Genomic DNA, 12,666 nt, shown 5'->3' with positions numbered 1-12,666 from the left:
TAGAGTTAAGTGTTAGGAAGTCCTTTCTGAAGGTGTTTGTGTGGAAATGATTAGTATGAAGGTGAAACATGGACGATGAACAGAGCAGACAAAAAGAGAAATGTGGTGCTATGTGCTATAGCAGAATTCTGAAGATTATATGGGTAGATGACATAACTAATAAGGAGGTACTGAATAGAACAGGAGTGAAAAGAAATTTGTAGCACAACTTGACTAGAAGAAGGGATTGGCTGATAGGACACATTCTGAGACATCAAGAGATCACCAATATAGTACTATAGGGAAGTGTGAGGAGCAACAATTGGAGACAGAGGCTAAGAGTTGAATACAGTAAGCAGATTCAGAAGGTTGTAGGTTACTCGGAGACGAGCAGCCTCGCACAGGTTAAAATAGCCTGGAGAGGCTGTATCAAACCAGTCTCCGGAATGAAGACCACAGCAACAACAACAACAACATGTAAACTGATATATGCACTATCTGATCAAAAGTACCCGGACACCCTACGCAACGCGGAACTGATTACTAGATGTCACGAGAGGCGATCCCGCCAGTATAAAAGAAAACAGGGAGTATTGTGTTATCAGAGGAGAAGCAGTGACAGCAAAGTGGGTTGGTCAGAAGAGTTCAGTGGCTTTGAACGTGGATTAGTCACCGGATGTTATCTGGAAACAAATCCGTCAACGGTATTTCAACCCTTCTAAAGATGTCCAAGGTGACTGTTGGTGAAGTACCACCTACGTGGAAACGCGAAGGAACAACGGTAGCTAAACCAAGACCACGCAGACCTCATGAACTGTAGGACAGGAATCGTCGAGCATTGATGAGGGTGGTTGTAAGAACACCGCATGAAATCAGAGGAAGAAAACACTCGTGAGTTATTAAGTGCTGCCAGCAGACCAGCTAGGACATTGTGTGTAGGGAGTTAAACAGAACAGGGTACAATAACCGTGCAGCCCCTCATAAGGCACACATTTTTGTAGTTAAAGATAAGCAATGCTTAAGGTGGCGTAAAAAGAGACGTAACTGGACAGTGGATGACTGGAAACGATTGATTTGCAGTAATGAGTCACTCCCTACCCTGTGTTAATCCATGGAAGGGTTTAGGTTTAGCGAAATGCCTAGAAAACATTACCTGCCATCAAATATAGTGTCAACAGTGGAGTACGAAGGCGGTGGTGTTAAGATACAGGAGAGTTTTTCGTGGTTGGGTGTGGTTCCATTTATTGCGCTTAAGAGAGCACTAAATGTGGAACTACATGAATATATTTACAGCACTGAATACAGTGGAGGAACATTTCGGAGACGATGACTGTTATCAGCATGACAATGAGCCCTGTCAGAGCAGAATCTGTGAGACAATGGTTTGCGGACAATAACATTGCTGAAATGGACTGGTATGCCCAGAGTCTCGATATGAACCCAATGAAACAACTTTGGAATGAGACAGAACGTCGAATTCGCTCTAGACCCCATAGTCGCTTACGACTACCGTTTCTGGTTTCAACTGTTGCTGAAGAATGACAATCGTACACCACAGTACCAAATCAATTGTTCATTTTGTCTCGGAGTTTGTCTTATCAACCGATACTTTCTTTTAATCAAGTTACGCCACAAATGTCTTTTCTTCCCATTTCGATTCAGTAATTCGTCAATAGTTATCCAATCTTCATGAACTCTCTGTAGCACTACGTACCGAACGCTTCTATTTTCTTCTTGCATGTAACACTTATCGTCCACGTTCCACTTTGGTATAAGGCTGCACTCCAGACAAACACTCCCATAAAAGATTTCCTGACACGTAAATTTATATATTAAAATATTTCTCTTTCTCAGAAGAGCAGTTCTTTGCTATCGGGAGGCTGCATATTATATCGACAATAGTCTGTTACTTTGATTCTCGAATAGCAACACGAGTCTACTACTTTCAGTGGCTCATTTCCTAATTTAATTCCCTCAGAATCGAGTGATTTAATTCCACTGCGTTACATTGTGCTTGTTTTAGTTTTGTTTATATTCCTCTTACGAGGGTTAGAACTTAAATAGTGGCAACGATTTATTCACAACCGAAATAAAAGAGTTACATGTTTGCACCTGTTACTGTCCTTCGGTTGCCAGCGATGTGGAAGGCGTAGTATGCCGTTAGCAGAGCCTGTTCTGCTGATGATGCGAATGGAGCGATCGACTGCCTGTCGAATCTCTGGAACAGTTCTGAAGCGAATGCCACGAAGTGGTTCCTTCATCTTCGGAATCAAATCAAAGTCACAATGACTTAAGTCCGCAGAGTATGGTGGATGGTACAGTACTTCCCAGTCTCATCGACCGAACAGAGCAGACACAGCTTGCGCTGTATGCAACCGCGCATTGTCGTGCAAAATGTTGGGTGGATTGCGCAAAAAGTGTCGCAGCTTCTTTCGCAAAGCTGGTCGTAGGTGATACTACAAAGACGAACAGTAATACTGTGCACTGACGGTCTGCCGTGGAGGAACGTAATGCGTTAGGATAACACCATCACAGTCGTACACGAGAATCACCATAACTTTACACCGCTCCATTCGCACCATCAACAGAACAGGCTCCGCTAACGGTATACTACGCCTTCCACATCGCAGGCAACGGGTTCTACACAATGCTGGTGTCTACTTTGAAGGACAGTAACAGTTGCAAACATCTAACTTTTTTGTATCGGTTGTGAATAAATTGTTTCCACTATTTAAGTTTCAACTCTCGTACAACTTCTTTTCAAGACACTGTCCATTCCGCCCAACTGATGTTTGGAGTCCTCTGTCGTCTCTACCAGAATTACAATGTCATCGGAAAACCTTAAAATTTTTGTTTCTTCTACATCAGCTCCAGCTTCCTTTCCAAATTTCTTCTTGGTATCCTTTATTTCTTGCTCACTGTACATAATGAATAACAGGAGAGATAGACTACAATCGTGTCTCACCCCGTTCTCAGTTACCGCTATCTTTACACGTCATTGGATCTTATAACCTCAGTCTGGTACAGTAAAAAATGCAGATGTCATTTTGCATTTTGTATTTTATCCTCGTATGTGTATTGCCGTCGAGGAATAAGACACCACTGAATACTGGTTTGAAGAAAATCAAACAGATTTTCTCCACAGAGCCATAAACAACAACGAACAACAATGAAATGTACTAGGGTGATTTGTTCGTGCTATATCAATTTTCCCAAAACTGGGTAACAGCTGTTGGCCATACTTTTGGAGGAATGCGAGAAGATTCCTCCTTCCGTGTATCAAAACTTATTGGTAAGCCTTCCTTAAAAAGGTAACTTTTTAACAGCAGTATAATGAAGTACCCAGTGTGATTAGTTACATAATTAGTGTATTTGGAATGAACATGATGGATGCACGGAGATATTTGACATATAGAGTGTATGTCAGTTTCGGTGTAACCAGAGATAAGTAATTCGTCTGATGATGTGCCCTGTTACCGATTTAAAAGGAGTTGACCTTTGTTGAGGGCGAAAATCTCTGTGTATTAATCACCGTGGATTCCGCTAACATGGAACTTATGAATCTTCGCTCTGTTCTTCCATGAAATCCACAGGACAGTAGAAACAAAAACAGAGCTCAGGATGATGCCATATACCTTCACTTTCCCGCTCCAGCACAGAGTCACTCGGCTATGGAATCGACAGGACTTTTTTTTTCTTTTTTTTTTTTTTTAACTTCTCACAAGCTTCCATGTGATGTAAGAAAGACGATGGAAAACTTAGATGAGGTTTTATGAATGGAGATTGGAAGAACACTCTTCCCGAATGTGAATGCTATAATCAGTCTCGGCTCACTGAGTATGGTAACAGGCACTATAGTACCATTCACGAGGAACATGAGTCAAATTTCCGTTTGCCTGCCCAGATTTAGATTTCCTGTGCTATCTGTGAATCCCTTCAAGCGAAATCCGGGATAGTTCCTTTCAGTTGACCACAGCACTTAGTTCTCTATCCTTGTGTAACTGAGGTGAGTTAAGGAAGTTTCTAATAGAATGAATGGCTAGGGCAGCTGAAGGGAACGACTCGATGTACAATTGAAGAAGCACAGAAGGAGCTTAAACGGACTGGGCTTATTTTGATCAACCAAATAGGTTATGAAATTGATATGGAGGTGGGCAGCGAGAGCAACCACCCGAATGGATATGGAAGTTCTTTGACAGATTCCAAGAAATGAGGAAAGGCCGAAACGACAACCTAATGAAAGAAGAATAGATAGCATTCCAAATGGTTCAAATGGCTCTGAGCACTATGGGACTTAACATCTGTGGTCATCAGTCCCCTAGAACTTAGAACTACTTAAACCGAACTAACCTAAGAACAGCACACAACACCCAGCCATCACGAGGCAGAGAAAATCCCTGACCCCGCCGGGAATCGAACCCGGGAACCCGGGCGTGGGAAGCGAGAACGCTACCGCACGACCACGAGATGCGGGCAGATAGCATTCCAAAGCATGTGTGAGTAACACAGATACCTGTATGTGAAGACTACAGTACACTGGGAGATCAGGATGAACTCTTGGTCATACACGGATGACAAATGACAAATCATGATAACGATGTAATGAGATTGGTTGTGAGATTCTGTTTCTGTTTGTGGCGGTGGCCGAATTTCCCTTCTATCTCTGAACTTTGGACTATCTCTCTTGACAAGTAGAGCTATGGTAGTAGCCCTACAAACACAACAGACGCGTCTTCGATTGCGTGTCTCGGCGTCAGAAGCCCTCTTTCAGCAAGCTTTCAAAAACACTCTATTGTGGCAGTGATTACGTCTTATTCATGTGAATATTACATCTCTTCCGGGAAGATTTCTTCATTATGAAGCAATTTAATTTCTCTTTTTTCAGCCCGCATCTCGTGGTCGTGCGGTAGCGTTCTCGCTTCCCACGCCCGGGTTCCCGGGTTCGATTCCCGGCGGGGTCAGGGATTTTCTCTGCCTCGTGATGGCTGGGTGTTGTGTGCTGTCCTTAGGTTAGTTAGGTTTAAGTAGTTCTAAGTTCTAGGGGACTTATGACCACAGCAGTTGAGTCCCATAGTGCTCAGAGCCATTTGAACCATCTTTTTTCAGTTAGTAGACACTTTTTTTCATTATTAATACTGTATGAGAAATTTCTCTGCCTTCAGTCCGGAGACTGGTTTCATGCAGCTCTCCATGCTTCATCTCTACATAACTCTACATAACTACTGCATACGACATCCATTTCAACCATTTTACAACAGCAAATCTTCGCTTGTCTACTATTATTACTCTCCTATACTTCTCTCTGTTCCCTAATTGAGTATTCCTTGATACCTCAGGACGTTTCCTGTCAACTGATCTCTTGTTTTAATCAAGTTCTACCTTTTTCTCTCTCGAACTCGGTTAAGTAACTCTTAATTAGCTAACCGATCTGCTCGTATAATCTTGAGCATTCTTCTGTAGCATCACATTCCATAAGGTTCTACGCGCTTCTTGTCTGAAATGTTTATCGTCCTCGTTTCATTTTCGTGAATGGTCGCACCCCAGACAATTATCTTCAGAACATACTTCCTAACACACGATTTATATTCGATATTAACAAATTACTCTTTTTCAGAATCGCTTTCTCTGTTTGCATTTTACACTGGAGCGCCAAAGAAACTAGTATAGGCATGCGTACTCAAATGCAGAGATATGTAAACAAGCAGAATACGGTGGTGCGGTCGGCAACGCCTACATAAGACAACTAGTATCTGGCGCAGTTGTTAGATCGGCTACCGCTGCTACAGTGACATGTTCTCAAGATTTAAGTGAGTTTTAACGTGGTGTTGTATTCGGCGCACGAGCGATGGGACACCGCATCTCCGAGCTAGCGACAGGAGGGATTTTCCCTTATGACCATTTAATGGGTGTACCGTAAATATCAGAAATTCGGTAAAGCATCAAATCTCCAACATATATCTGGGATACCTTGCAACGTGCTGTCCAGAAGAGATCTCTATCCCTTCGTACTCTTACGGACTTATGGACAGCCCTGCAGTCTTCATGTTGTCAATTCCCTCCAGCACTACTTCAGACATTGGTCGAGTCCATGCCACGTCGTGTTGCGGCACTTATGCGTGCTCGCAGAGGCCCTACACGATATTAGGCAACTGTACCAGTTTGTTTGGCTCATCAGTGTATACTCTTTCTACTTCTGTCATCGTCTGTAACTTTACTGCCCCAAAATCAAAACTCATCTACTACTTTCAGTGTCTCGCTAAAGGCAAAGGTCGCTGGTTCGTGTGGTCTGTCGGTGTTTATTTCGTTAAAAAGAAAACAAAAAAGAAAACGTCGTACTTCTTCCAGCGTGATGCAAGCAGTTTGATTTGTCACCCCTTCGGCTGTTTACGTGTTAATTTCTTTTTTGTTATCCGTCCAGCATCTTTGCAAATGCCCTTACGAGGCGGAAAAGGCGCTTTTCCAGTCCTTTCCACCAATAATGTATCTGAGGTGATAACCGAGAAACGATGCAGGGACTATCGCGAAGGAGACAGCTACGTTAACCATAACCACGAAGGCGGATTCATCTTGTTTTCTGTAAACATTGATATATGTCCATGTTGGCATGTTTACTGGTATACATTTTTCTAACGTTATCGCTTTAGACAAAAGGCCTTATCGGAGATCCGTGACCATATTGTCACTAAATGATGAAGCACTTGTCTCGATCTCCAAAATAATTTTATCATCTCATGACAAGTTTCGGGAGAATCCTACCATCAGATATGTGGAATGAACCATAGGCCAAAAGACAAGACATTAAGAGGAAGAACCGGACCGAGATGAGAAGGCCACCAGATCAGTCCAGACGACACCACCTCCGAAGTCAGATTTAGAGATTAGCTCACTGAGAGTTTTCCATTCAGGTGGGATTTAGACAATGTGATGGTTTCTCGTGTGTACTCTTCAACTGCGTACTGGAGATCATCAGGGAATGGACTTGCATACTACAGTCGGGAAGTGGAACGAAGACTAGATAAGAGAAAGATAACCTTGATGTAGCCTGCCTAACCTTTGCAGATGACCTGGTCTTATTAGCCAACAGTGTGGAGGAAGGTACGCAACAACTACAGAGCCTCTGCAGCATAGCAGGTAAGACCGGTGTGAAGGTAGGTATACAAAAAACTGAGTTCATTACTAAGATAAAGGGAGCGCCATGTGAAATTCCATTAGGAAGGACCACCATTCCTAAATTCCCTGCAGACAAATATTTAAGAGACTGGATTTCAGCAAATGAGTGTGAGAACTTGGCAGTAGATACCACATGTGCCAAGTTGGAAAGGGTCTTCCACTCCTGCAAAAGCATTTACATCTCCAAGTACCTCTCCAATAACCTTTAATTCAAATATTACAACTCAGTAAGGCCCTTCGTACCGTATGCCTCTCAATGATTGTTGATGAACAGGACGGGTTCACTCAGCAAACTAGGGTTCAAGGAACGTTAAATCCTGAGGGAAATACTAGGGCCAATGAGAGAAGAAGATCATGGCATCTACAAGATCAGACACAAAAGTGAGCTGTACCATCTCCACGTAGGCATAATCGCATCTCTGAAGTAAAGGCGACTGGTCTTCTACAGACATTTGGCCCCATAGGAACTCCGCCGGCCGGTGTGGCCGTGTGGTTCTAGGCGCTTCAGTCTGGAACCGCGTGACCGCTACGGTCGCAGGTTCGAATCCTGCCTCGGACATGGATGTGTGTGATGTCCTTAGGTTAGTTAGGTTTAAGTAGTTCTAAGTTCTAGGGGACTGATGACCACAGATGTTAAGTCCCATAGTGCTCAGAGCCATAGGAACTCCTGCAGATTCACGAATAGAATCTTCGGCGACACATAGAGAGAAATCCTTCAGGGACAAATGGATCGCCACAGTGAAATCAGACTTGGAGCAACTTTGAAATTCCATTAGAAAACATACAGACCTGTCCACATTCCGGTAGGTCACTCTACAGGGAGTATTCCCAGTGTCCCTTTCCAGGAAAATCAACAGATCGAATTGGACAGAGGAGAAAAATCTTGCTTACAGAGACAAAATGAAAGCTTTCTGGGCTAAGAAGAACCAGAAGACCCTTGTAATGAGTCAAAACAAGAGCTGTGGTCCAAGGTGGAAGAAGAAGAAGAAGAAGCAGAAAAGGAATATGCTGCAGTATCGTTGTAATGTATGCCTTTTAATATCCTGTATGTCTGCCTCGATAGCTGTGCAAAGGGGCCCGGGTTCGATTCCCGGGGATTTTCTCCGCTCGGGGACTTGGTGTTGTGTTGTTTTCACCATCATATCATCCCCATCGACACGCAAGTCGCCGAAGTGGCGTCAACTGAAAGACTTGCACCAGGCGACTGGTCCACAAGGCGGGAGGCCCTAGCCACACGACATTTCAATACCCTGTATTATATCCTATGTATGTTTCGCGAAACAGATCCGATCTGCGGGTTGTCCCGAAATGCGCCATGAGATAATGAAATAAAATTATTTTGGCGATGAAGACAAGTGTTTAGTGAAAACCTTCAACCTGTGTTGGTGGCACCTCAGCCACCAAAAATACGAGGAGAGACCAATATTCGAAGTCGAGTGGTGTTCAGTTGCAAAACGTGCTTAGGAAGTACCATTTCCATAACGCGAGAGAGATGGAAGAAACGTTCTTTGTACATCTAGAAATGAATGAGGGCGGAGCATAGAGAAATGAGATGAATAGGATATGTGAGAATATATTTTTCTGCGAGGAAAAAAACTCTATCTAGAAATGAAAGGGTGCTCCCCTAGGCGGAGACTAGGCAGCGTCGCTAGCGCTAGGGCAGAACGAGTTGCGCGTCCCCCTCGGCCGTAACGCATGCTAAATGCGTAGCCGGCAGCCGCCAGCGCCGGCTCTGCAAATGTGTGCGCCGGGCGCCCGGTTCGATCCCCGCGCGAGTCATCGCGGGCCCGCCTCCCGTCTCCCGCCTCCCGCCTAACGGGGGGCGAAGGCGGTGGCGACGGCGAAGGCCAAGGCGGCGGCGGCGGCGGCGCGGGGCGGGGGCCCGGGTTCGCAGCCCGGGCGGCGCGGCGCGGCGCGGCAGCGGCGCAGTCCGCTGCAGTGCCTCAACGCCGCCAGCCGCCCGCTGCTGGCCCAGACGACGCGCATGTAAGTGCCTCTGCCGCGGGCATGCGCACCGACCTGCCGACGTGTGCCAAAGAGCTCGGCGCCGGCGCCGACTTCGCGCCGCCCAATCGGAAAACGTATTATGTGTGCGAGTCGCGCTGCTCCTATCGCCTCTTTCCGGAGATAGCGGCGCCGAATTACTGCCACCACTCACACCGCAGATAAACCACTCCCCTCCGCTGCGCTCGCTGCGAGGAATCTGTGCCACGTACTCGTTCGCTGTACTTAAAAAAAAGATTCGAAAGAAAACAACGTGTTCGGCTGGATTCGTCTGTGTACGTCACCAGATCTGTCGTTGCGGAATCCGCATACGAAACGTGTGTGCGACGCGGCGAAATTTTCAAAAGTGTAAAAAATAAAAATGGAAACCGAACGAAAAACGTAAACTATGTTTTCGTAATTTTACTGCAGTACGAAATTTTCCGCTCTTTCACAGGGGGGCCAAAAAATTTTTTAAATATAGCTGTGTACTTTATGTCAGTTTTGAAAGCTTTTGAAGAGAGGAGTATTGTGATAAGACTAATTGTTACGCATAGTGGCAAAACGTTTTGCAAAAAGAACGGGATTTGTGCTAAATACGGAGGCAATGACTTCGATCGTAGTGCGACGTCCGTCCTATCTCCTAATATTTACCGTGCAAAGATGCTCGCATATTTGGCTAAACCCTCAGTGACAACTAAGACACGGCGGATGTCAATGGAACTCGAATCTCTTAAAAAGAAGTGTTTGGTTTGTGGAAAACTTAAAAATGAAATCCGTAATTTTTATTTCGATAGTGTTTGAAATTTTGTTCGAAGCACAGCATCAGCATCAGGGCTCTGATTATTATCAAAGGGCCTAAATTGCAAAGTCGACGCGCCAGAGCACAACTTAGGTCCTTCGATAACATCACATCTCACGTTGTGCTTCGAAAGAAATAAAAACGCTATTGAAAAAACAGCAGGTGGATTTCATTATTACGCTTTCCATTCATATATCTGTCTAGCTCTTGCCAAGAATAGCCGTTACAGTTACAGTGCTATTTAGTTAAATTTAAGAAAATCACAGATGCTTCTGTATTGTGCTTTTTGCACTCATCGTTTGTATTGAAGCCATATAGAAGATGGTTCTTCTTAGGGGTACCCTCTAAAAATTTTTTGCAAGGATTGTAGATACTGAAATCCTGTTTTAGTATGTCACAAATGAATACTTTGGTACACAATTAACAGTAGCTAAAGCAAGATATAGCTATATTTAAAAATGTTGCTGCTTCAATACCTCGACAAATTAAAAAAAAAATTTTTTTCGGTATTTACACCGGTTCTGCAAATATTTGAAGCTAACAGCCTTGCAGCTGATCTTGTAAGCATAACGAAAAATTGTAACAAGTTTCAGAAAATAACAGAATCATGCGGGTATCCTCCGGATGCGTGTGGAGTGATGGAAGTATTGCGAATCACTTTTGTGTATTTTAAGCTAGGATTTACTCCCAGCAATAGCCCAACTTGCATTTTTTCTGTTGAGCTAGTGGATAATGTACAAAAATCTTATAACTATTTCGGGATTTAAGAGTTTCATGAAATATTTCGTACCGTAAGAAATGCAACGTGAGTGTTTGCTTTTTGGTGTGAACAGATCGTCATTCTCTCTCTATAACAATACATTTCTTCGCCTAATTGACTGACAATACTGTTGGAGAAACTAACCCGAAAACGTTTTGAGATATTTTTTCGATATTGAGCGGACTAGTGTGATACAAAGAGCTCTGTTGTTCAAGATGAAATACTTGGGAATACTTGCATCGGGTGTCTACTGTGAGTCTTCTAAACACATTAATGTCCAGAAGCTCCTCCCACGAAGAGATATTTCTGCTTTATTTCTCTAGGTGTTGAAGCTACTAATCTTCGTCGTCACTTTTATATTAAGATCGGCATTCTTTGACATTCTTTGACATTCTGTCTAGAATGACAGTTCGTGGTCTGCTATAGCGCCATCGACAAACCGGGTAGTGAGATCAGTGGTATTACAAATTGCCTTTTCCTCTAACATTACTTCGCATCCCACTTCCAGCTGGGTGCCGTAGCGATTCGGGTAACCCACGACACCCCGATTGCTGACTCAAATGGGCGCTCATTAGCAATAGCAACTTGTTTCATTGCGTGGGACCGGGGGGGGGGGGGGGGGGGGAGGACTAATATGGTCAGAGCAGAGGTCTGTTTGGGTTGGTCAGAGCAGAGGTCTGTTTGGGTTGCTGAGCACAGCACCTCTTCATGGACTGATTTTGCTTACTAGGTGACAGAATCCACAAAACGTTTAAAACAAACTAGCCACGCTCAAAACGTCACATTTTAATGGGGCCTTTATGGCGAGAGATAGTAAACTTTTACCCAGCAGTACGTCTTGTATACTACTTAGACTGTTAACACTCGTCGAGGATCCTCCAAGACCGTGGGCTGGAAACAGTAACATCCAGTGTTCACAGCACGCATTCCGTAGATCGTGTATTAGTTTCAATGTCTGTTGACTATCATTGCCATTTCTTTCATTCGGAATGAATAATAAAATCTTTAAAACGAATATTATTAAACCTCGTACGTAATTAACACGGAACATACTTGTCCATTAAGCTGCTCCTGTCATGTGCACCGTTTGTGTGCCAAGCCGTTAGTAATTTAATGCTCAGTCAGCTAGATACTGTAGTAAAGTAATCTTCAATGAAGGAAAACGTCTATCGGAAACTTCTTGTCACCAACAAACTTATGATATATCCAGCGTTGTAGCTTATTAATGTGCCTACTTAGCGAAACCGGTTAAACAAATGCGCAACGCAAGCGAGAGAGCACGTTAATCGAATTTACTGGTAACATTGTACTTAACTGACACTGTGAGTTTTAGAATTTACTGTGTACAGGCGCCCTTTGTAGTAAATACAGCAGTCACGTCCGTTTCTTTGTCTGCTGCTGAAAAATAAAATAACGCCAGGGAATAGAGACTAAATTAATTTTCTTAATCTGCCTGGTTGTGAGTCACTACAGTTTGACAGCAATCAGAAGATTGACCTGTTTTTAATCCATGTCATGTGTGAAATGTAAACTCTGCTGTCACATCGAAAAAGTAAGTTTTCTGTGAATCTCGGCAGTTATTGCACAAACCGCGGCGCTATACATCTAAAACGACACATGAAAATTTCCTGCTTGTCGTGAGCAGTAATCTTACCCAGAACGCTACCCAATTACAGAAAGTAAGCATTGATAGCGGTAATGGTAACACGATTCCTCGTGAAGAAATATAGGTCCAGTTTATCGTCCTTGCACAAGTCTTCATGTATGACAGTAGTTTTATATCATTACAGTCACTCATTTAGGCCCATTCATTGCTTCAACTCTCTTCCGTATCGTTCTTGTCATAGAAAATGATTTTAGAAGCGTAACTAACATGGGACTCTGTTTTCCTCTTTACATCTAACTTTGAAATCATATTCCTAACATCTTTCTGTTTCAAGTTACTAGCGATTTTTTCAAATATAATGTTATC

The 12,666-nt window shown here is 43.5% G+C and overlaps 1 protein-coding gene across 1 annotated transcript in view; it reads left to right on the top strand.

Annotated features, from left to right (window-relative positions):
- Positions 1-9,091: 9,091 nt before the first annotated feature.
- Positions 9,092-12,666, top strand: part of LOC126249004 (uncharacterized) — a 536,950-nt gene continuing 533,375 nt past the window's right edge. Inside the window, exon 1 of the mRNA XM_049950589.1 lies at positions 9,092-9,135. The gene's annotated coding sequence lies outside the window, so the exon portion shown is untranslated. The remainder of the gene's footprint in view (positions 9,136-12,666) is intronic.

The sequence above is a fragment of the Schistocerca nitens genome, chromosome 3, assembly GCF_023898315.1.
Source record: "Schistocerca nitens isolate TAMUIC-IGC-003100 chromosome 3, iqSchNite1.1, whole genome shotgun sequence".
In the NCBI taxonomy this organism is placed as follows: Eukaryota; Metazoa; Arthropoda; class Insecta; order Orthoptera; family Acrididae; genus Schistocerca; species Schistocerca nitens.
Note: the sequence above shows the minus strand (reverse complement) of the source record. Positions and strands in the feature narration are given on the sequence as shown.